At 37.9% G+C, this 25,388-nt stretch overlaps 1 long non-coding RNA gene across 1 annotated transcript; it reads right to left on the reverse strand.

Moving 5' to 3' along the window:
* Positions 1 to 1,240: 1,240 nt before the first annotated feature.
* LOC125335341 lies at positions 1,241 to 9,377 on the reverse strand. The gene is made up of 5 exons (XR_007207423.1): positions 9,208 to 9,377; positions 8,243 to 8,331; positions 5,895 to 6,009; positions 3,523 to 3,594; positions 1,241 to 2,748 (listed from the first exon to the last, which is right to left on the reverse strand). It is a non-coding gene; the product is annotated as an uncharacterized LOC125335341 (long non-coding RNA).
* Positions 9,378 to 25,388: the final 16,011 nt, after the last annotated feature.

Raw genomic sequence — 25,388 nt, forward strand, 5'->3', positions numbered from 1 at the left:
AGCAAAAATGTTTCTTTTATTCTTAGGTTTCTAATACCCAATAAGCTCGAGTTCAGTATTGTTCTGCAGCTATTGTAAGAGATTATCACATCTTCTGTTCAATTATCGACACTTTTATTGTTTTGTTCACTAAACCAACTTGTCCTGCACATACTTCTTTGGAGTCAGATCCCCAGAAGGCATTCCTGCATTAATGGGACTATCACAGTCTACAAACCTGCAAAAGATTCTGCCTTTCCTATATAAATTAAATCTGCTCGTCCACTCTCCACCATAATAGTCATAGATATTCCATACCAGACCTATAGTTGCCTTCCATTTAAACTGAAAAAGGGTGAAAGTGACAAATTTTAAATACCTATCCTACACTGACAGCCTTTAGAGCAAATTCTCCGCAGAGCTTTAAGAGGCTACTCAGTAAACTCTTCTGCAAGAAAAAAAAGAAAAAAAAAAATTGTTCCCTGTGATGGATTTCCTTCCCCCTCCTCTACTGTAATTCTAGTGGAAGTGAGATGTGAGTAGAGTTTACTCACACCTTTTCTTTCATTAAAATACAATGTTGCATTTCCTACAGAAGAAATGTGTCCTTGGTCTCTTTTCATTTCATGTATATGCCATGGGCACCGCTTTTATTAAAAGTTTAAAAAAACAAAACAACCCCAAATATGCAAAATTGCATCATGTTTCCTACTGAAGCAGCCTACTGAAGTAAGCCACTCCTCATTGGAAAGATATAAGTTCAGCTAGAAATAGTTAAAGTTAGGTATTTATTAGCTGGGTGAGTTACCAATTGTGTCTCAATTTTGTGTTAAAATTTACTTCTGCAGAACTGTTAAGATCAGCCATGGTAAAAAAAGTACCTTTGGACTTTCTGGGACCATAAACATATCTGAAAACACCATGGATTTTTCTTTTATTGTCCCTTAACTTTGAAGAATGCCTTCTTTGTGATGACAGCATTATGTGCAGAATTCAGGAGAGGAAGTTGGAGTGGGGCATCTTTCAGTGCTTTTTTTCATTGCATCAGGGAACTGCTACTCACTCTTTCCTATGGACTCCATCCTTTTTCTCAACACAAGCTGATTTTTACTCACAAGCTGATTTTTAGTAGCTCATTAGCTATTTCAAGAATGAAGGCAATCAGCCAATCATTCAGAGTATTTAATCTCTCCAACAAGCTGTACTATACTACCACAGACATTTCATGTACTAGTGTTTCATAAATCAAACTTCCTGGATATGAAAGCTGTCAGTAAGAACTTTATTTACATCATAACTGTGACAGAGCAGTGCCATATTACATAACTTAAAATATATATTAAAAAATTCATAAAATATAAAGCTTCTTGGTTACCAAAGTTACCATTTTATATTTCTAATTACTTTAGAGACATTATATTACAGGCAAAGATTTCCCACCCAGTTGTCATCTTTACCTTTTTAAAGCCTACACAATGGAAAAGTGTGCTTGCATCTTGCTGCAATTTTTGCTGGAATTTACTAATTTTCTTTAGCTTACCCATTCAATTGGGGTAATCCAACCATTGGATAAACCAAAATAATTGATAATGCTTTATGCCAGAAATTCTCTTGAATACTCTCTTCTTTTTATATCCACTGATTCCCAGTTGACTACTGTAGATGATGTTAAGTGTCACTAGTTCACTTACTGAAATTCAGTATACGCTTGGGGATCTGTGGCCCTAATACTTCCAGTACTTGCTTTCAGCCCCAGGGGAAATTAACTGTTCTTTGGCTGTTCCTCAAACTTTCCCCATTGGCAAGTGTTCCTTCCTATATGTTCTTATCTGTTTCTTGTCTGTTATACTGATAAATATTCATCTCAAAACTCTGCATTAGCACTGATTTTATATTACTAATTTTAAATCTCTCTTTTGTTATTTTAAGAAATACTTGGACTTTAAAATACTGTTGCATTTAGCAAATACTTTGGACACCTTACCTAATCATTGCATCATTACTTTTTGAGATCTGCAGAGGGTAGCAACATGCAAAAAAATACAGAAGCATCCCGTTCTCTTCTTTCATCCTCTCCCCTCTGCAGTTTAGTTTATTTCCTATAATGGGCGTAATCAGCAGAGATTCGATACTTCAGATATTCTGACTGCCCTTCCACTGCTGGTACTACAAGCATATTTCCTCATTTCTCGTTCTGTGGCAATACCAAACACTACCAGAGAGAAACATAGTCGAGTTTCATTTCAGTGAGGGCCCACATTGAGCTATTCTGCTCCATGATTCTCCTTCCATATTTACACATGGCCATGATTATTAAAATCTTAGCAAAATCTCTGCAAATCCAGACACCTGGCACAGGATCCACAATGTTGGCTGTGAAATTGCATTTCTAGACTTACAAACTTTTTTACAATGAGGGAGCTAAAATACTGGACCAGGTTTCCTAGTGAGGTGACAGATGTCACATCCTGGAAACATTCAAGGTCAGACTGGAGGGGGCTCTGAGCTACCTGACCTAGTTGAAGATGTCCCTGCTCATTGCAGAGCGGTTGGATTAGATGACATTTTTAGGTGTCCTCCAACCCAAAATATTTTATGGTTCTAAGAAGCTCACCTTCTGTCTTCTTCTGTGAAGGTTCCTCACGCAGCTACCTTTTCCATTAAGAAGTTGTTGTACATAATTGATTCTTCCTTTAAGTTTTGCCCACATTGTCCCAGCCTTTTTTCCCATCAGCAAGAAAGAAATGGTCAACATGGACTTTTTCAATTCTACAGTCCAGTAGTTCAGCAATAAAACCATTGTCATCATGTTGATGAGATTTCAGATAAGGGAGCCAGCATGTGAAAGTAGAAGTGGAAGAAAAGATGTACAACAGTGAGTAGGAAGAAATGTAAATATTTATATTAGCACAATAATTATTTTTATTTCTTGCTTCCCACCAACCCTAGCATTAAAAAAAAAAAAAAAAAAGGAAAAAAAAATCTAAAACCTCCCAAGCCTTTTCATTTGAAAAAGTTGCCAAGCAAAGAGCAGACCTCATTTGGTTCCATTTTGAGAAGTTGTATTTAACCCTGCCCCCAGGTTGCCTCAGGCTTGGCCATGCTGTTTCTCAGATGGCTTCTTTGAGGCCCTTCACACCCACACATGGATTCTGAGTCACTGTCAGCACACAATTCATCCATTTGCCCCAAAACACTGAGGTCTTCCCCACCACCATCCCTGCCTCTGCAAAAGAGACACCGGTGGCCTGATAGTTCTTATAGCTCTGCTCTGGAATCCAGCCATCTTGCTTGCTTGTGTGACACTTACTGGTTATCCAAGTCTTTGAGCCGCCGCATAAAAATGGCTCAGAATGGACACGTTTTTCTGGTCTTAATATTAAGGCAGGCATTTTTACATACTTGGCTGTTTAGATGGCTAGGTTTCTATCATGTCTTAGCTTTTCAAATACTGACAAACATATTCCATCAAAGCCTTCCTTGACTTCCAGATACTAGCATTGGGCAGCTATTAGGTAAGAATAGAAGAAAGACGAGACTAACATCACGAGTGAGAATCATTCAGGTTACAACTCTGTCTAGGTGAATGGAGACACACATTCTGGAGATGGAAAACTAGAAAAAAAAAAAAAGAAGAAAAAGAAATCTATTACTCTCCAAATCTGGCACTTCTGTGTCTGAAACTATGATGTAATACCAAAAGTTGAATTAAAAGACACAGCACTCAGAAGAAAATATAAACTATTTCCATTACTACATACCCCACAAGATACATAAGCATTTACATTTGAATAATAATGTTAATATTAGGACAACTATAGCATAATCAGTTGTGCTTCATTGCACAATTTTATTGTAGCTGCAGCAGTATTTCTTTTTGATACAACTACAGAGACTCTTAGCACTTTGAAGCAACAAAACAATTTTTCAGTTTATGTGCAAAACCATTTTTTAATTCCTTGTTGGCCATGCTATTGCAAATATTAAATCTCAAACCAGTCATGTACAGTAAAAGATCTGAGCAAGACAATTAAAAAACCCATTTTAAACATCTGTCCATAGAACAGTATTCAATAATTCAATTTTTTTAACAACTCAAGGTTAATAAGTGGGCACTGTTGAACAGACCAAACTTCCCTAGAAACACACTTCACACTAATATATATTCGATCATAAAATGCCCTGAATTGGAAGGGATGCACAAGGATCATTGAAGTCAAACTCCTAAGGTCAATCATGCTTATGAAAGCGAATTTATTAGCAGTATCACAAATACTTTCATACTCATTTTGTCCTTCAGTAAAGCAATATGACAATTCTCAGAGATATTCTGGCTCCCGTATAGTCCACAGAGAAGGTTGGTTGGGGTTTACTTTTGTTTTTTGTTGGTTTGGGGGGTTTTTTTGGCCTTTTTTTTTCTCTTTGTTTGAGTCTAGATGCACCTAAAAAACCAACAAACCAAAGCCAAACACAAATATAAATTTTTCCCTACCACCCTCAACATTGATCTTCCCTTTGTAACTCCTTTCCTATTGAATAAACACAAGATTAGTTTATTAAGCTAAAACTAGCCTCTGTGACTACTTTGCAGTTTTTTGTATTTCTTAAATGTCGTATTTTGAAGTTCCTTATATACAAAACCATGTGAAATTTTCAGGAATAATTTTCAAAAATTGACTTATAATGAACAAATATAAAAATAGCACAGATGTAGATTTTCAAAAGGTGCAGATACCTCCTTGACTGTTTTCAGTTGCCTTAGAAAAAATGCCTTTTTGGCTAAATTTTATCTGAGAAGAATATTTTTTGTCCCCTATTATTTACCGATTGTATCAACATCAGAAGTTTTACGCTGGTGAAAATTATTATATAGGGTGCAAATAAAACCCACATGTTGTTACAATGGACTTCTTGGAAAGAGCAAATTTTAAGAAATAGAATTGGCAAAAGTAGCATTTTGTGCTCTTTGGTGAATATACTTTCCCAAATTTAACTTGAACTTGAGCCACCATTCTGGATATACTGACTGATGGTGTACAAATAGAAACAGGACACGTGTGCTGCAGAAAGGAGGCCTTCTGTCTTTAATCTTGCATTAGTAGGAGCTGCTGTGATGCAGTTGCCACTGAGAAGTCTCAGTTCAAAAGCAGGGAAGAGGCAGGGGACTGGAAGAAAAGCACTTTGTGAATATCTCTCCTGCCAGGACCAATCATCCATCCTTTATTTTATAGAACATGTCATACGGTGATGAGAAGAGTATGTCCTGTGTCAAATCAATGAAGCAAGGACTTTGTCCTGTGCTTCAGCAACCATCATGAAAGATTAATGTGCACAGCACGTTCCCACACTTCAGTACAATTATATACCCTGGGAGCAGATTCTTGATTGCCTCAACTCCAGGCAGCGCAGACAGGGGGCACCTCCAGGCAAGCTAGGGACAGCTGGGATGCTGTAGCTCCAAACAGAGTTCAAAACAAGGCTTACCGACTATCCCACCTTCACACAGAATTCTACAATGTCTCAACAGGTTTATTCTTTGAGAAATTGTAGTATTAGTTAGGCCTTCAAAACCGAATTAAATAGCTATTATTGTAAACATTCCTAATTGTTCTTGCTACATTTGTCTACAAAGTATTCATTAGTGGTGAAGGTGTGGTACAGGTATCAATTCACAATTATGTCATCTTCAGCCACTTACTATGACAGTTGAATGTATTTTTTTTAATAAAATTGATTTACTAGATAATTGCACAGTACCTTTTCCATCAAGTATGTGACGTGCAAATTCAGAGGTTGATAGCACATAAAATTGGTATTTCATTGTTTTTGAAGGGGACAGAAGACACAGTTTTCTAGTCTGGACTTAGAATCAGTGCTTGAAAAAATAGAAAGAAACTTTGAACGCTTCTACTTACCTTCTCTGTTTCTTTATATATTAGTTTTCAAATCCAAAGAAAACTGCAGTATTTTAAATTTTGTTTCAGTGGTGAAATCTAATAAGCTATTTTCCTCCCAATGCTTCATTAACCACTGGAATTTAAAGGGCAGAAAGTTATAAAATCTTAATTTAGGTGTCAAAAATAGTCTTGGGCAGAAAAATGATGGTTCACATAAGCAACTTGGAGAGAACACTGCAAAATAAAACAGTATATCTATAATCTGTTTGCATTCTACTGTCTATCAGATGTGGTTTGGGTTGTCTATATACTCACCATATCCATTTGTAATGAGCTGCCCATTACTGACAGCTAATGACTGCTGCTAGAGCAGTAAAGTGTCACTGTACAAAGCCTGCTCCTAAACTATACTACTGTATATTTTCTGATGATGTTAATGTATTTATATATTAGCATGATATATAGTTTGCATATTTACAATACATATTTACAATACCATATTTACAATACCATAATAATAATAATAATATAATACAATACAATAACAGTAATACCATACTCGAGGTTAGCATTATATACAGTTTGTAGTTTTTCTCTCGTAATCTTCACATCCAGGGTAAACCTGATCCTCATTAATATGAGCTATCTGCCTCCTTGATTTCTCCAACTGCTCTGCTACTGTCAACTTTGGATTGCTTTTCTAGCACTACAGGGAAAGATAAGATGCCAATGCTTTTATAAAACTTACTCAAAGTATTTGAGGAGTAAGAAATAAAAAGGTATACAATGTGTGTTAACAACTGATTGTTGATTCTGAAAATTTAATGAGGCAAGTGTGAGATTGCTTATTAAATCTTTCAGGGAAATTGACCAAATCTCTGGATTTTTTGGACCATGTTATTTAAAATGTTCATCTACCTTCTATGCTTGGTTGAATTATTCTGTACTTCGTTCCATTTCTTTTGTCATCTTTCCTTAAAATGCATTACCTTGCCACACTGTAATCCTATGTGAAGACTCTAAATGCTTGCTAAAATAGCTGACTAGCAAAGATGGGACCCTTCAGGTAAGTCTCCAGTTTGTCTCTGACCTTCCAAAGAGAAACACCAACAAAACCTAGGTGAGAATAATTCTGTTTCATGACTTCAAAACCACCAAAGCCCATTACTTCAGTGAAATATGTTCATCTGTTATTGTAGCATGCCAGGGTTAATTCTGGTGAGGGCCCATTTCAGAAACAATAAGTGGAATGGAAATTTGGGTTCTTTTCATTGAATGTACATGAGATGCTGTGCATAATTGGAGAACCAAATAAAACAGCTGGGGCTGAATCCTTCCGTGTATTTACAACTTTAATTAGAGGTGATATTCCAAAAGATCTTCACTTTAATGTTCGAATTATCACTAATAAAGGAAGACAACAGTGTAATGCAAACTGTTCATTTACAGAAACTTCTAGTCAGGTTAGAGTGGAACTTGCATTAATTAGCATTTTCATCAAAAAAGAATGTTGGATCCTGTCTGTATACAAATCTGTGTTCACCATCGCTCCTTCCAGGAATAAGACTCTCACTTCTGGAGATACTCCCACAAGTGGAAACCAAACCAGCTGTTTTGCAGACAGAGATACAACACTGTTTATGCATGTAGCCATCATCAGGTCAGCATTTATATGCTATATACGTGAGTTCTACTACCCCTCCAAAGCATATGCAATTATAGTTCTCTTGACTGGGACACATAAAGCAAAGATATTGTTGCTCAGTACCACAAACTCCAGATGGTTGTTATCAAAGGGCTTCTGCTTAGTTCATAAATGATGACAAAATAATAAGGCCGCACCATGTTTTGAATATTTTTTTTGTTCTGAAAGATTCTCAGGGCACAGCTCCTCTTCTACATATAAGTAAGAACTACCTACCAAAACTCGTATGAAAAAATCAACAAGAGAATATTCTAGAAATGACAGAAAGCCGTCAGCATATAATCTAGGAGTTCAACTACTGCTAGCAGTTCATCCAAGGCAAACTGATGAGTGCTCACACTACTACTCTCTTGCTCTGAGGGTACTTACACAACAGCTGCTTTGTTGTCTCCCTCTGTCTCCCTCATTACTTGTGGTTGCGTCTCTGAATACACCCAAGTTTGACTGCTGCATGCCTATTGATAAGCAGATCCAGGCTCATTTAAGTCCACATTTAAGTGGACTTACATTTAAATACAACTTTAAATAAAATTTTTTTTAAAAGTCTCTTCACTTCCTAATTCCTCAATGGAGTCAAAACAGTACCAAAGACAGAGCAGAACAGATCTCCACAGCCACAGAAAGCCAGAGGGGAAATTACAGACACAGGGTCACCACCTACGTTTAACTTCCTTCCTGAAAAGGCTTGAGTGCAAATCAGACAGAACAAGTAAAACTGTTATTTTATGACACTCTTCTGGAACCAGTCACCTGCAAAAGAGGTTTCTAAGTTATAACTTTCAACTACCAGAACCATATGCTTGCCTACAAACTCTGAGTAAAACAGAAGAGGGCTGAAGATTACCCAGTACTGCAGCCCTTGTGATTAGATGGGTCTGCTACAGGTGACCCACGGGTTCCAGGTCCTTTCTGTCACCTCACCTTCCTGAGTGAGCAGTTCCTCCTTTAATTTCTGTTAACCTCTTTATCAAAAGGAAACCTTTTCTATTTAGTGCTGTAGCATGGCTGCAATCTTAATCTTCCTGGAAAAACTAGCTATTCCATTCCTGCAGCAGCTACCGAATACTTATTTTTACACCTCCTGGCACTGCTTCCTGGCAGGAACTGCTGACTTTAGCAATATAATCTGAAGCCAGAAGTGGGGTCGGAAAAGAGCAGAAATCTAGTGTCTCCAGTTGTGATGCTAATTAGAAAACAGAAAGAATTGTCTTTCTTTGTAGGCCATGCCATATTTTAGACTCAAATGTAGCAAGCTGATGGATGTGAGCAGATCCCCCTGTGACTTCCCAGAACTATAGGAAAAAAAAGGAAACAACTGTGCAGAACAGTTTGAGTAATTAGGGGCCTTAATTAGAAAGTGGAACTATGCTTCTGGCATCCATAAAATTTTGCCTGGTTTCCAGTAGGAAATGTGTCTTCTAGTTTTTCCTCCAAGTAGTCTTCCAACAAAGCTTTCTGCTTTTGAATATGACTATTAAATTAAATTGCTGTGTATTTAAGACTTAAAGCTTAATTCAATACATTATTTAAGTATGTGTTAATTCTAATCACATGGCTTGTCTCGTTTGAAAATGCATTAATGGCATATTTCACCTGGTCACAGTTAAATTCTCTTTAAGTGCTTACCTTAAACCTTCAGGTCAGGCATAAGATGAGACCCAATCCTTATGTCTTCTCATCATATTTTTGTTTCATTTTCTCTCTTTACCTCAGAAAAAAAAAAATACAGTAGCAGTAGCTCATTGGCTGTCAAAAAATTCCTATTCCCGTTTCTTTTTAGATCCTTTTTATTTCTATTTCCCTCTGATTATTTGCATGCCCTTTTTTAAAATTCTTTTAAAAATTATTTTTCATTCAAAACATAGCAATGAGTTATAAATACACATTTTAAAATAATTGTCTGGGTAGGTAGGGTATTTACAAACTCTTGTGACATAATAACATACCCCCTTAAGGTCAATATAAGACATTTACTAAAGGAAATGGATATGTGCTAAGCTCTTGCTGTGCATTTGCCTATGTTCTGATTCTTTAATGTCTGAAAAGCAGGAGAAAATAAAACAAGCACTCTGAGATAACCTCCTGATCTACTGAAACTGCTGTGTATTTGTTGTGATACTCCAGTGATAGAAATGTCCAGAGTCCTTTCATTAATTGAGATAATTGTAAAAATATCCTGTTTGCTTCTTTCTTGAATTTGAACAGTGACATCTATCACTGAAAAAAGTTTGCTGGTTGTACATAAGGAAGCTATCTGAAAATTAAGCTAGTAAATATTTTATGCTGTAGCTTCGAGTGCCTTTCAAATTCTCAGACAAGCACAAAATCAAAGTAACAACCTATCCAAATGGGAGCAAAATATGTTTTTAAGCATTGCTCATACTTTCAGAAAGAGCATTGCTCAAGGCTGTTTCTGAATCTATGTTCACACACATACACACACACCTCTACCACGGGTCATGCAAGAACTCCAACTGGATGGAGTTAAAGCAGCTTAAATTAATCTGGCTAAGAAAACTTCTGCGAATAACTAGTGGCTTTAATGATGCTTTATTTTAAGGTGAGCATTGCCAATACATCTGTGGGATAAGAAAAAAATCCCTTCATGAATACTTTCTCTTACTTTAGAAAACTATTAAATGTGAAATCTTTCACTGAATCAGAAAAACGATAAGACTCATGTAATTGCTAAAAGGATTGTCACCTAAAGCTACTTTAAAAGAGCTGGATGAAATTAAAACAGAATAAGATACCGTTTCCTATAACCTAAAGTCTCCTTTGAAAAATCTGGAGCATTTCTTTTTCAAATTGTGTTTAGGCCTAAATCCTGATTTTCTGTCTTCTATGTTGCTGAGAATAAAAGATGGAAAAAAGATAAAATAGTGACTTTAAGAACCTGCAGATAATGTTGACTCAAGAGTTTCAGTATCTGAAGTGTCCTATTTTTAACTAATGGTGTTCATGGAAAAGAAAAAAAAGATAGAAAATAACTGTCCATAGCAACCGATGTTAATTAAACAGAGTGACTATAGTACTCTGTCAAAAGCTTTTATATTTAAAAAGAGTTTGATAATTTACTGTAGACTGGAAGTCAATACCACAACCAAAAAAATCTTTTTCTTCATCTCTACATGAAAATTGGCCTCTCAAGAAAAACTATGTTTCTCAATACTATAATTTCTCAATACAATGTAAAGTGAAGCAAAAAAACCAGATCATACTAAAACTCGGCCTATGATATATACACATATACTTTATGTATTGCATCAGAATAGTCATTATCTTTCCTTCTATTGGAACATTTATGTTTTGAAATATGCCCAGTAAGTTTAGAAACACTTTCCCCCTAATGCATTATTGACACACCAGTACTGGTAATTAGTTAGTGATAGGATTTGTGTTGGAAATAAGACAAATAAAAAACCTCTAATGTAGTAACAAACTGGGATGCAGAGTCTAAGAAATGAATACTTAATAGTAGTTATATTGCAGTGGGAAAGGAAGAATTTATTTTGAGGCTACAATGTTTGCTTGCAACTCTTCTCTATCTCCATCTAGCATGTTGACAAGTAAAAGCAACTTTTTGCATTTTGTCACTGCATCACCACTAAGGCTTAGTCCATAGACAGTGGACCACACAGAAGTAACATTCTTTGCAATCTTCCAAGAGTGCAAATTACCCTGAAGCTGCTAGGAAGAGCAACCAGTGTGTATTTTGCACCTTCCCAAGCCAGCAGAGATACTGAGTTGTGAAGCAGGAACCTTTACTCTGTCTTATATGAAGTGTTTTATATAAATGATAAAACAGAGGCACATGGGAAGCAAACCCTTGGTGTTCTCCTTCAAGTTCATATTAATGAAAACTAATGATTGAAGTATAGCTTGAAACTTCCACCACTTAAATGTTACTATGTCAGCTGAGCCAGAGAGTTTTTTGTTCTGCCACTAGGGCAAAGCCTGGTAAGACTTAGCTCGACTGCCTTTTGTCACAGGGCACAACAAGTGCCATTACCCTCAATTTCCCCTGAGCTAAGAATGCAGTTACTGTGGCCCAGTTGATGCATGGTAACTAACTGAAAGCAGCAGCTTGAATATGAACTTGACCTATCAGAATTTCCTTTTAATGCCCTTCTTCACAGTTATTGCTCTGGGATTATTTTAGTTTTCTGCAGGGGAGAAGAAGAGTTGTGCCATTTTCTTGTTTCTATTTTCACAGTAATAAAAATGCACAGCTATTCTGTACAGCAGCTGTGACATATGTGCCACACTATTTTAACTAGCAGCAGAAGGACTGTTACTTTAGAGGGGAGAATATGTTCACACTGTGCACTGGATTCAGAAGAAATGCAGCACAGGACTCTTGGGTCTGCAGGCTTAGAGAGGATATGTCCCAGATTTTCTTATCCAGACAAAATAGCAGGCAGTGCTGGGGAAGTGCCATGTGCAGGGCTCTAGTGAGGGCAGCCCTCAGGCTCTGCTTTCTCCTACCTCCTTTCTCCAACCTCAGCTCCACGTGTGATTCTTCACCACAAAGAAGAGGTAGGTCAGCCTGCAGAACTCGGATGCCCACTCTGTCTGCCCTGTCAGAACAGCAAAATTTATGAGCCCTGAAGGCTGTTCTGTAAAAGGTCATGGCTGTCTGATGTGGAGCCAGACCATTCTGCACACCTGTGCCTGCCGTTTGCATTGTGGTTTTTTTCTCACTAATGCATAAGACAGAGGGGACAGCTACATAGCTTGGATGGAAAGGAATTTCATGTGACATGTCAAAACAACCCAAAGGGTTGTGGCCATCACTGGAAAAGGTGGAGGAACTTAGAAATCAAAGAAGTCTGTTGTAGGGGAAAATACCACACAACTTCAGTGCATGGTCACCATCCATTATGAGGACCATTAATGTAAAAATTTTCAGTAGATCTCAGGTACTTTAGCTTTGAAAGTGCTCATCTCACCTTAAAAAACAGAGATTATATGTCATTTCCTTCAATGACACAATGATTTGTTTGTCTTCAGTATTATTCTTCAGGCACTGTTGTCTTTCCTTATCATATTCAATTTTCAATAAAAAAAGAGAAAAATAATGTTGGATGGCTGATATGGCTAGAAGTTATTATTTTCTGAAAATGAAAGGTAATTTAATTTTAAAACTCATTGTGGCATTTACCCCAAAGCTATTGAAATGTGTGGAAGGGGGGAGGGGGTAAAATTATATTTGTAGCTTTATAGTTCCATTACTATAAGTTTCAAGAAAAATAAATAAACTTTAACAGCTTTTTACTATGGAAACAGGACATTTAGTCTCTGTGGGTATCCTGCATTTTAAATTTGACTTTTTTTTTTTTTTTTTTTTAATGGGCCTGTGGGGGAAAATGATCAGGATGAAAAGATAAGTCTGGAACTTTAGAATCATTTTAACAGCAGTTGCCTAACTTTTGAAGCCTCCATGAAACACAGCCTATTGAGGCTCTAGCGTTGCTGGCTAAAATGAAAAGAATTACAGATAAACAACTAAGATAACTGTAACCCTGCAGAAAATGTGATGATAATGTTATTAATAGAATATAAAGAGCAAGGAGAAAAAAAAGTCTAAGTTTTATTAAAGATTTGGAGAACACTTTACACTTTTCTAAAATTTATGATTGATGGAAGAGCTTTAGGTAAAACTTCTTTGTCCATGAAAGAAAAACACTAGGCATATCCTAAGGCTTTTGAACTAAGAGAAGGGTAAAAAGTGCTATAGCAATGGAAAAGCTTTCATGCAGTGTAACTGCAAGCCCATGATACATGAGACAGTCAATGAAGTTAGCCCTTCAGCAAGGCAAGGGCAATCCAGGGCATTATTTCCCTTCTCCTGGTAAACTTTGGACTGCTTGGCAGAAGCCACAAGCTTTGTCTGTCACAGTTTTGAAGTGAAAACCATGTTTCTTCTGCAAGTCAAAGTATCTTCAAGCTGGGGCTTTGAGAAAAAAAGTCTTAAATGTTGCAAACATTAATCTGAAAAAGATAAACACAGAAACCATCAGAAGCATGTCAAGTTTCATTAAAACTGAGCAACTCCAAATGTTCTTCTATCATAGGCAAATTGTCCAGTTGAATTCTTTTTCAAACAATATATGTCTGCCTGTAAAAATTCTCAATATAGCTGCAGAAATACGTAAGTATTCTTTAATTTCTTCACTTTTGTTTTTCTTTATATTCTACCAAGAAGCAAAAATAATCAGAGAATCACAGAATGAGAGGACAGCTCAGGTTGAAAGGGTCCTCCAGACATCATCTGGTCCAGAGATCACCTAGTTCCTTTAATGGGAAAGAGAACCTAGATGAAGTTACCTGGCACTCTGTCCAATCACATTGTGAATACCTCCAGTGCTGGGGGCTCCAAAAATCTCATACTGAGATGAAACCTCCCAGTGAATCTTGTGCCTGTTGCCACTTCTCTTCTCTGTGTGGCTCCTTGTGAAGAAAGAGCCTCCATCCTCCTTGTAGCAACCCTTTAATTACAGCAATACTATGGTGAAGTCCCCCCCAAGCCTTCTCTTCTCCAGAGATAAAAGGCTGTAATGCACAGGATGCACATGTTACTTTTACACATGGTGTGAACATGTTACTCAAATGCACAGTATTTAAAGATGGGGGAAAAAAAAGAATAATTTTCTGCAGCAGTTGGCTACAGCTAGAGACTAAATAGTAAATAATAAGTACGAATTCATATCTGGGTGTTTTAGGCCGTTCCTTCTCCATCTCCCCTCTCCAACCCAGCCAGGCTGACTGCACAGCACTCTACACCAGTCAACCACTGGCTGTCAGACCCCTCTTTTGCAGGACAAACACATCCTGTCCTTTGCACCAGCTCTGAAATTAGTTTTCTTTTCAAGGCAGACTTTGCCAGCATCGAAAACTGTCTCAAAAATTATTTTTTCTGGTTAGTTTGATGGATTAGAACACTGATTCAGCTCAAAGTGTGGAGGGAGGCCCCCAGATTCATCAAACCAGGAACCATTGAACCAGCCGCCAGGCTTGTTTGTGCTGCTATGGGACTCCCATGTAATGGTCTGCCCCAAAGTGCACTTTCTGCTACCCACTCTCAAAAAAATTATTGGTATAAGGACAGAATCCCTAACCTCTGTAATTTGTGCCATTGTGAATTCATTGCAAGTTTGTGTATTTGTTTCCTGACATTCTTATTTCTTTTTCCTCTGTGTTCAAGTACAGAGGTTAATTTGGTAACACAAACCGTGCTGAAGAATCACTGCAAAACTATAACAGGGAACTGCTGGCTCTCCAAATATGTTGATGATAACAAATTTTAATTGCTTCAGAGTGCCAAACGTGTTTCAGCAGTGTTCCGGTTTGGCCAAATTTAGAAATATATACTCTGACAAGCAGTTTTCTTTAGACCATTGTTACACATTCAGTGTTTCAAATAATAATTGTAAAACTAAGGAGAGTAAGCACTCGTACTGCCGTTTCTGAAATAACAAATGGAGATATGTTTTTGAGAACAAATATTCTGGGAGTTTTGAATAACATTATACTGTCTTAAAGTCAACAGGAAGAGCACTAGGACTTTGTATCTGACATTTTATTTAAAAAATAACCTGTGCCTTAAAGGAAAAAGAAAGAGAAAGGCTGTGCTTAAATGCGTAAGTAATGACTCAGACACTTCCAATTTCTTTTCATTGACTACAGTATTAGTACCTGGTGAAGATACATTTTTTTTTTCCTCATTGTGATTATGTGTCTATAAAAGCTGAAACACAAGAAGTTTTAAAATTACATTAAGAATGCATTTCTCCTTTTCTATTCAAAATTTATTGGTATAATTGAAGTATTACTTTTAACATAAAAATGAAAGCCTCTAGCACACAACAGAGGTGCCTGGGCTAGATCAGATACTGGAGGAAAGGTTACTCACATCAATAAAGAGCTCAGGGTGAGCTGCATAGCCTTGTTCCTGGAGTTAAATACAGTGATCTTCACAGGCCTGAATAATGGAGTCCTATCTTTACACAGTCTGCCCAAAGTCAGAAAGGGCTGAGGCAGCTACTGCGGGAACTGAGCTGATGCTTTACTGCTTCACACTACTTAGCTGGTCTAACAGGGATTTCACTGTCCCTTGCTCAGATCGTCAAGAATGAACCTGAGCTTTCCATGTCTAGTGCAGATCCCCACTTTGAGCAGCAGTCACACTCAATGGCCATACTATGAAACTGGAACGAAAAAAACATAACAGCTTCACTCAAAGTCAATGTAATCTTGGTGGTTTATATGAGCTCATCATCTCTTGATGATTCCTTTTTGTACCAATGCTGCCCCCTTTTAAGTACTTTCTTCATAAATAGTGAATTGCTGCTGAATTATTTTGCGGATTAAAAAAATCACTCTTTGTCTAGAACCTATAGTTCCACCACTAGTTAAAGACAAGATTCTTTATTTCTCCTCCTGGTCACCCCTTCCTTTAGAAAAAAAAAAACAAAACAAAACAAACCACATAAACTAAACTGACACCATACAGCATTTTAATAATGGAATAAAGTTCACAAGGGAGGAAAAATAAAGCAGAATACAGATCATAGAATGAAGATTAAGTATTAATTGACAGAGTGAGAAAGATTGTTACTCCAGAAATTGTTCTGGTCTCCTTCTGGAGCCCTAGACTGCAACTTCTTTAAGGCAAAATGTTTGCCATTGCATAAGAAAATGGATTTTTCTGTTTTTCTGCAGAAAGAGTTACTATCCTTTTCTAGCTTTCTTACCCATCCAAGGGCTAAACAGAGATCACATTTCTACAGGGCACTTTGTGCAAACAACTCTGTGTAGCACATTGTCTTAAAAGATGGACATTTGGGCTTCACTGGGAAACTTGTTGGTTCCATTCAGAAAAGTAACAACTGACAGACTTGCACAATAATAGTATTTTTGCTTCTGACTCCAATTGAAATCAGAGTATCCAGGGCAGAGTAATAAAAAATGTTTTTCTCTCAGTTATCTAAAATGTTTTGTTTCAAGTCTGGACTGAATTTTATGTTTAGAGTTTGGACTTGTTCAATCAGCGCTGGTTCTTCTGGCTGTAATCCCTTTGATTCCTATGTGTACAGGACACACAGACAAATCCCAGAAAGGTCGCTAAGAGACAAATTGGCAAAGAGAAAGTTGTTTAGCCTCTTCTCATAAAAAGGCTTTTGTTTTTCTTGTCCTTGCATCTTACAGCAATTTTTTAATACAACATTCACATGTTGTCTTCCTGTGCTATTGTCATCCAGTATTCATAAAGCTGCATATCTTCCCACTGTGTTCATTTTACAATGAAAATTGTAGTTAAAATAAATCAATACCGTATTTTAGGCAAATTCATCTCCCTGGATGAGCCAGAATGTCCCACTTAGTGTAAGAGCTAATTGACTACTAACAATGGATTAGGAATTACGAGTGAAATCAGTTTTAAAATTACATAAATTAGAAAAAGTAATATACTCCCAATGCACAAGTCTCTCACAGCTCTATTTTCCATAGCTCCTAATACAAACAAACAAAAATATATTTGACTTATCAGGCATTTAGGGACAGAAATATATTGGAAGATATCAGGTAAGTTATTAAATCTATTTTTCTCCTAAACAAGGTACCAGATTTTTTTTTTTTTTAATTCCTATGACATAAACACTGGTAGCTTCTCTTCATTTATTTTTAAATCCAGAGAAAACATCAGAAACATAGGTAATTAGTCCAGAAGGTAGAATTAGTTTTAAGAGAAAAGCATTGTAAAAATCAGTAATTAACAAATTTAAAAGAGGAACTTTACGTAACAGTTCTTTTAATAGGTTAGGAATACTTTTGTGTAGTTTTATACGTAGGTGGCAAAAATGCTACAGGAAACTCATAAACCAGTTTTATGCACAGTTTACTAATGCACTCTCTTTATGCAAGTATTGGATATTGGCTTAGCACATCTGTGACGGTTCTTCAGACTTAAGCTACAGTGATGTTTTATATGAACAAACCCAAAGTTATCCAATACTTAAATTCTGTGAAAATTGGTCAGAGGAGAGAAAATTTCTATTTGCTCATGTTGTTAAAAACATCAGTTTAACATCAGTTAAAAACTGGCTAACAAAACACTAAGTAATTTCATTGTGGATTTTATTGTAATACGTAGTATTCCAGTGTATGTAAACTTTTCTGTGTAAAAGTATAGCACATAATTCTGCAGGAAAGATACTTTTTTTTTTTTTAAATAATCTATATATATTTCTCCATTTGTCTACTGCCATTCCAGGAAGAAATTCCTGTATTTGTGAATGTTGAAGTCAGTAGTGAAGGTCCCCCTTTTGTTCCTCCAACAATTGCTGACCTATTCGCACGAGTGAAAATGTACACAGCTTTTCTTCCATCTCCTCGGGAAAAACCACATGCCTTCAGCTTTATTTAATAATTATTTAAGACTGTTGATAGAGGAACAAATACTGAAACTGGGAATGGCCACCCCCACAGAAAAAAAGTCTGTTTTTTTCCTCTCTTCCCTTGCTATACACTGCATACACTTGTGTATTTTTCTTTACTATGGCATACCAAATGAAAATAAATTGCTTGCCTAGCAGTGTCAGTATGATTTCTTGGTCACCAGCCACACATGGTGGAGAAGTGCATCCAAGACTGGGGAGACAAGACAGATGAGTTTTGTGTAATCTAGACATTTCTATCTCAATATGATGGGAAATATTTGCTGGGAAGATGACATCCCCCTCATGGAAAAGTCCAAAGCAGCAGCAGCAGCAGCAGCAGCAGCAGCAGCTGAGATCTGATTAGTCATACCAATGCAAGTTTAACCCAGTGGTGAACCAGACCTTTGTGATGCAGTATCAGAAATTGGCAAACAGGTACTGGAACCCCAGTTTGAAAATATTGCTCTGTATTTAGTGGATTAGAAAAGAGCAATGTTTATTGCATGCAATTACGGAAAGTAACTGTGAAAAGGCTTAGCACTTTTTTCCTCAAATTCAAAAAGCTATGTGGTGTGTACACAGTTCCTGTGATATTTCTGTTGCAGATGGAGTAGAGCCAGCATATCAAATACTACCAGTACTAACAAAAGGTCTTCACTGATCAAATTACTCTACATATGTTGTTCTAAAACCCTGATGAAAAATAGCAAAAATAGGTCTGCACAAAACTGCAGGCACTGCCTGTTCAAGGAATTATGACAATGTTCTCTGCTTTTCTCCAGCTCCTGAATTCTGTGGTGAGAGTCCCTGGGCTGGTTGTCACTTCTAATTATGAAGGAGCGCCTTGACAAAAATATATGCTAGCCTCTACAAAATCTGTACATAGAACAATTAACCATATCTCTAGAAACCTATTGGATATCTTTGTTTCTTTTTAGGTTATTAACACACTCTTTTTTACTTTTCCTTTTTATTTTAGGAGCTAGACAGTACACTTAGCAATATAGTTATAGATCAACAGTTATACTGAAGTATTGTTTTGAAAAATCAATTAAAAAGTACTAAATGCCTTTAAACAGACATACTTTGATTGAATGGAATGATTCAAGGAAGGTAAGTTGTTTTTTTCTTTGTGTCATAGACCATATCTGAACTTCCATTGATTTGGGATTTTTTACCTATCTAGATGTGATCAGTTCTCATAAAGAGCATTGGAAAGTACTACATTGTGGCTACCTGTTTACCCATGCTTTTTCCTATCCCAGTTTGTTCCCCACCCCTGTTCCCTGCCTTAGCCTTGGCCACTCCCTCAGGCTCTCCCTATTGGCTCCTGTACCCTAACCCCGTCCAGGGACCGCCCCTGGGCCCCTGACAAAACCCCTACGCACGCAGACCACAAGGTCTCTCTGCCTCTGGGGGTTGCCAAGCTAAGACGTGATTAAAGCCATCTCAACCCTCATGAGAGACCCTTCTGGCCTCCTTTGTCATCACTGGTAGTACCACTGATCGCTGACCAGAGCAAGATCACGGGGCTGTCTGAAATGGACTCCGGGATGCGACCGGGTCTCATTGCCCTAAGCATCTCCACTGAGCTCTCAGGGAGCTACAGCCTGCTAAGCAAAATCTAGCAGCTACAACACTACATGAAGGATTTTGAAAGGGTTGTTCAAAGTGTTTGCCCTTAAAATTGTGTTTGCCTTATCCTAGGCATAATCGGAAAGAGAACAGAAGCCAAAAGCGTGTGGTCCTGGTCCTGCCTAGTGCAGCCATTGTCAGTGCAGTCATAGCAAATTAGCACCAAGACCCTACCGCAAGAAAGCAATTGTGAATTTCTGAGTATGTCATAACACTGCTCTTCAGTTCTGTTGCTCAAAAGTCTTCCCCAGAAAATAATTTAGGCTATAATGTATCTCTTACCTGTGCTCACTTGATGGTTCTGTCAGACCAGGTACTAGTTTACAAAATTATCTGCCTAAATGTTCCTCTAGCTCCCTCTTTTCCAATCCAATTCCTCCAGCCCATGACATATATTTTGCTCTGTTCTCCAAATTTACTTTTTTTTTTCCCTAGAGGTACTTTTTTCTATGGTATTTTAATCTCACCCCTAGCCTACTGCCTCTGTTTGCAGCCACCTTTTTTTTCCCTCTTGAAGTGCATTAGGAGGGTAGAGGCTCTGTTGTGCTCTTCTCTACCTCACCCACACGTCTTTACATGTTATGTAAAAGTGGAAAAATGCTGTTCCTTCACTTTTTGCAGTTTTAATGTCACTATTTGTTTAGTCAACATGGAAGCCTGAGCCCACAGGATCTGCAAAGACCTCCTCTTCACAACTCAACCTTTATTATTTCCTGACAATATACCCATGAGATATCATGCCTGGTGTCTTACCTCAAGATACAGAACACACTCCATGCCTTTCATCTTTTAAAATAACAGAGACCACCAAGGAAGAATTATTTTGTTTTTTAAAAGCATCACCCTTGGAACAGATGTCTCTTGCTGACAGAACAGCCATGGATAAGAATGACTTTCTTGTTGTCTTCAGTACTCACTATAAATGACCATATGAGGACATTTTCCTGAATTCATCTAAATATAAAAAAACCCCAAAAGTTGATGTTCAGCTGCTTATTAAGCAGACAGATTACTCCCACTACCTGGATGAATATGCTGATAGGAAAACAACAGTGACTAGATGTGTTATGCCAAGTGATCAGTTTCATACTAATTTTTTTTAATATAATACACTTTGCTTATGAAGAACGTGAATGATCATGTTTTGGAGATGTGCCAAGGGCTATCTAGGGTGGTAGTGATTAAGAACATGACCACAAAATCCTCTGACAAGCTGCTTTCTAAATTATATACAGGCTTTACTTTTTGATCTTATAATGCAGGTGACTAACAAGTGTCTTGCATGTCCATTCCTGCTGGGGCAAGGAATTGAGCTCATCATTGAAATCCAGTTTTATTCTACAAATACAGCATTCTTCATGATATACCCCCTTGAGGACATGTGCCTCTGCAGGGGGTTTGGGGAATGCTGAGGCTTTCCACAGACTGCAGCTTCAGCCACCATTTCCATGGGTTGGAGGTGCTACAGCTTCATTAAAGGAGGGTGGTGGTTCAAGCAGTCATCTGGATCTGGGAGATCCCCAAAGAGTCAGGCATACCCTTGTCATCACCCGACCCCCTGAATCCACACAGAGCAATTCCTGCTGGGGGATGTGCTGGCTTGTTTAGGTTCTTTGCCATCAGGTGAGTTCATGTTATGTGGTAGGCCCAAGCCAGAGCTGGGGATTCAGCTCTAACTTGACTCACAGATTTTTAATATTCTCAGTCAGGAATCCTTCAGGGGTCACAGGAGCCCAAACTCAGCAAGACAGAATTAGTCACTTTTTTGACAGTCTACATCAGGGTGAAGGAAAAGCAGGGCAGCTCCACAGGGGAGGGTCTGTCAGGAGCCATGGTGGTCCAGGCATGGACTGTGTCCTCACACACGGGATGCTATCCACCAGAGCCTGAGCGAAGTGTGCTGAGCTGGGGCAGGTGATGGTCCCTACAGGAGGCAGGGATGTACCCCAGACAATGACAACAAAGGTCAGGGCTGGAGTCTGTCCCAACGTGAGCTGAAAAGAACACCATGGACCCCAAGGGAACTGTATTAATGCCTTCAGAGCCAAGAACAAACAAATTTGGACAGTTAGGAAGCTGCCTCCAAGCTGTTTGTCATTCATGTCAAGATCGCACTGCATGCAGGCATGAGGGGGAGCAGGAGGAAGAGGCAGAAGGAATAGCTTTCTCCCTTTCCCCATCTTTCCCTCCATTTCTCAGTTTAACAATACCCCAGCAGCTTCCGCACCACCACCAGCGGGGAGCTTAGTCAGCTGAGGTTAGCCCAGGACTCATCAGGACACCGGCCCAGGAGATCCTCAGGGACAGCCAGATCAGGAGTCTCACCCGACCAGGTTTCAGCAACATTTGGACAACTTACCTGATGACTTTGGAACTGTGCTCTGAGACCAGGGAGAAAAAAATTAGATGCTGCTCCACTCTGTTCTGAGGCACACGAGTCCTTTTTGGAGCTTGTCTACATCTATTTCCAGAAACAGAAATCGTGGGCAAACTAGTCAAGACATTCAGCCATCAGTAGCTCATGGAAGTGATTTCAGTGTCTTTCCTTTTCCCAAATGAAAATAATAAATGTGCATTTTCATAGACTTTCACTTTTCAAAACTATTAATAGTTCATTTTCTGTGTACTAATAATGGCTATTCGTGTAGCTGAACTCACCATGGGTAAACTAATGCAAATTGAATCCATATCCTAAGAACTAGAAAGATTGCTTTTGTACACATTATTGTACAAAACTTACATTTTGACAATTAGAGGCTAATTATTCAAGGTGGTTAAATAAGCAAAATTGGCTTTCTCTTTTCCTCAGAAAAAAATTTAAACACCTACAGTTAATTGGTTACCTCTGAACATAATTTTAGCTTTTTTCACTTATTGAAATTCACAGTCAAATAAACTCCATCTAGCAGGAAAATTAGTCATTTATAAATACATTTCACTGTTATTCTCCAGGTAACAGTGTATTTTGGTAGTGTATCATGGACCCTCACTTCACTATCAGGAGCCATTTTGTGGAATTTGTTCTGCCACTAATGTATACAAAACACAATATGAAAGTCTTTCTTTTTTTCAGTGTTCTTTGTTATACCATACCTAAAGAGAGAGTTATTTTTAAAGTTACACAGGAACTTGATTCTGAGGTCTACTCTTATAAAATGATTAAAGGGAATTTTAACACTGATGTATGCATCTAATATAAACAGCTTGGAGTTTAAATTGTAAATTCAGAATACTCTTAGCAAACAATTTCTCAGTAAAATATAGGTTGAAATATATTCACATAAAATAGCTGTTGAATAATTCCAAGGAATTAAAATATTAGAGGAAGAAGTAATCATTTGCTTACAATTAATGAACAGTAGAAACCCCTGTATTTATGAATAGATTTGTTTGCTGCAAATAATCCTCCTGCATCTAATCAAAAGATACCTATCTATTTTCAGAGTATTTCAGGTGACAGCATACAAAGACAGGACACTCTATTTCCAGGACCTTTTAAGAAAAATGATAGAGGCTTTTCAATTCAAAACAATAAGGGATTACATAAATGTCCGTGTAATCACCATTCAAGTCTAATATGACAGGAAGTTGTTTTAGCTCCCTTCTTATGAGGCACGAAGGAAGTAATAAGCTCTGTTTTGTGGAAAATAAAAAGTAAATCCAGCAATCAGGATTCAGGAGTAAGCTTCTTGCTACAGTGCCCTTTAGCTGTTATAAATTGCTCAGTGTGTTTTAAATCCATGGACTTCTAAGGGAACAAAATCAAATGTTGTCATTCCTTTTTCCTTGGCTGGCTTTATTTCCTTTGAGGTCTGTTAAGAGTCCTATGATCTTGATTCTCTTACATGGTAGGTTTCAAATTTATCAATAACCATCTGTTGCTGTTATTCTGTTTCATGGTCCAAATCTAGAATTTCCAATGCTAGTCCCTGTGTTTGCTGACATTTTTTTCATTTTCAGTTCTCACTGGGGCTGTCATCTTCAAAGATCAGGGAGAAAATAATGTCTTTGATGTTTTCAAAGGTTGGGAAGATATTTCTCCCCCCAGCATTATGAGTTTCATTTGAACACATGGAAAGAAATCTGAATTTTATAGGAGATTTATCTAAACCATGATCCACCTGAACCAAATAGGTCCAAAAATTTATAGTAAATATAACTTTTCCTGTTTTTTGAAATTATCAACCCCTTTGTACTGTGAACAGAGTTTACAAATAAATAGTAAACAACCTACAACCATCATAAATATAATACACCACTGAATTCTCTAGCCCACAGTGTATGAGTATCTATTATCTCCCCATCAAGGTAACTTAGGGAAAGGTGGGAACTCAATGGGCTTCCTGCTGGGTTACTGACTGAAAGATCCTTTACAAGAACAAGACACATTACAGCCTCTGTTCACATAAGTGTCCCAAGGCTATGTTAGATTCCTCTCCAATGCATCTTTCATGTACCTCATCTTCCTTCAACCTCATTCAGATTCAGCACTGCGACACATTTTCTGTGCATAAAAATACATTTCCTTCATGTTATGATGGCATAGGTTACCAAGAGTGATTTATTATACACCTTTTGCTATGCCTCCCTTTCCAAGACCACCACGAACATCTTTTACAGACATTTCACCCAGTTTAACATGGGCAGGTACAGCTATAGCCCCTGCACAGGCTTCACACAGACTTCTAATCACTTTTTCCCCAACACAACATATACTAATCTCTGCAAAATAGTAACTTTAGCCTAAGTTCCTATTTAACTTTTCTGCTTTCTCTGTGCTCATGCAGCTTCCAGTTTGCTCTCCTAACTATGTCTGATCAAAGTTAACCCAATCTCAGTTTATCTGGTTGAAAGAACAAATATTACTCCATAATATTAGCAGATTCTGCACTGGTCCAAAGTCCCATGATTACTTGTGCCAGATCTATCCATTACAAGAGCTGAGCAAACATGGCCTGAAGCAGAAGTGAACACAATGGTCTCATTTCATCAATTTAGCCAAAGAACACAGTGCAGAGGGGTACATTTTACAGCATTAAGATGTGTCAAGCTGAGCCTGGCCAGCAGCCAATCACCCTGAGAGTCACAGAAAAGATCCTAAACGCCTTAAAATTTGATTTGCTCTGTTTGCTCAAACTGCAGTCTTGGGGTCTTGCTTATGCCTCCAGGAAATGTTATTATCTCCTTAATGAATGACACTACAAAGTATGCACATCGTATCTTACCTCACCTTACTTCACCTTACCTCACCTTACCTCACCTCACCTCACCTCACCTTACCTCACCTTACCTTACCTTACCTTACCTCACCTTACCTTACCTTACCTTACCTCACCTCACCTCACCTTACCTCACCTTACCTTACCTTAACTTACCTCACCTTACCTTACCTTACCTTACCTCACCTTACCTTACCTCACCTCACCTCACCTTACCTCACCTTACCTTACCTTAACTTACCTCACCTTACCTTACCTTACCTTACCTCACCTTACCTTACCTTACCTTACCTTACCTCACCTCACCTTGAGTGAGGCCACACCTTGAGTGCTGTGTCCAGTTCTGGGCCCCTCAGTTCAGGAAGGACATTGAGACGTTTGAACGCATCCAAAGGAGGGCGACAAGGCTGGTGAGGGGCTTGGAACACAAGCCCTGTGAGGAACGACTGAGGGAGCTGGGGTTGTTTAGCCTAGAGAAAAGGAGACTCAGAGGTGACCTTATCACTCTCTG

The sequence above is a fragment of the Corvus hawaiiensis genome, chromosome 1 (assembly GCF_020740725.1).
Source record: "Corvus hawaiiensis isolate bCorHaw1 chromosome 1, bCorHaw1.pri.cur, whole genome shotgun sequence".
In the NCBI taxonomy this organism is placed as follows: Eukaryota; Metazoa; Chordata; class Aves; order Passeriformes; family Corvidae; genus Corvus; species Corvus hawaiiensis.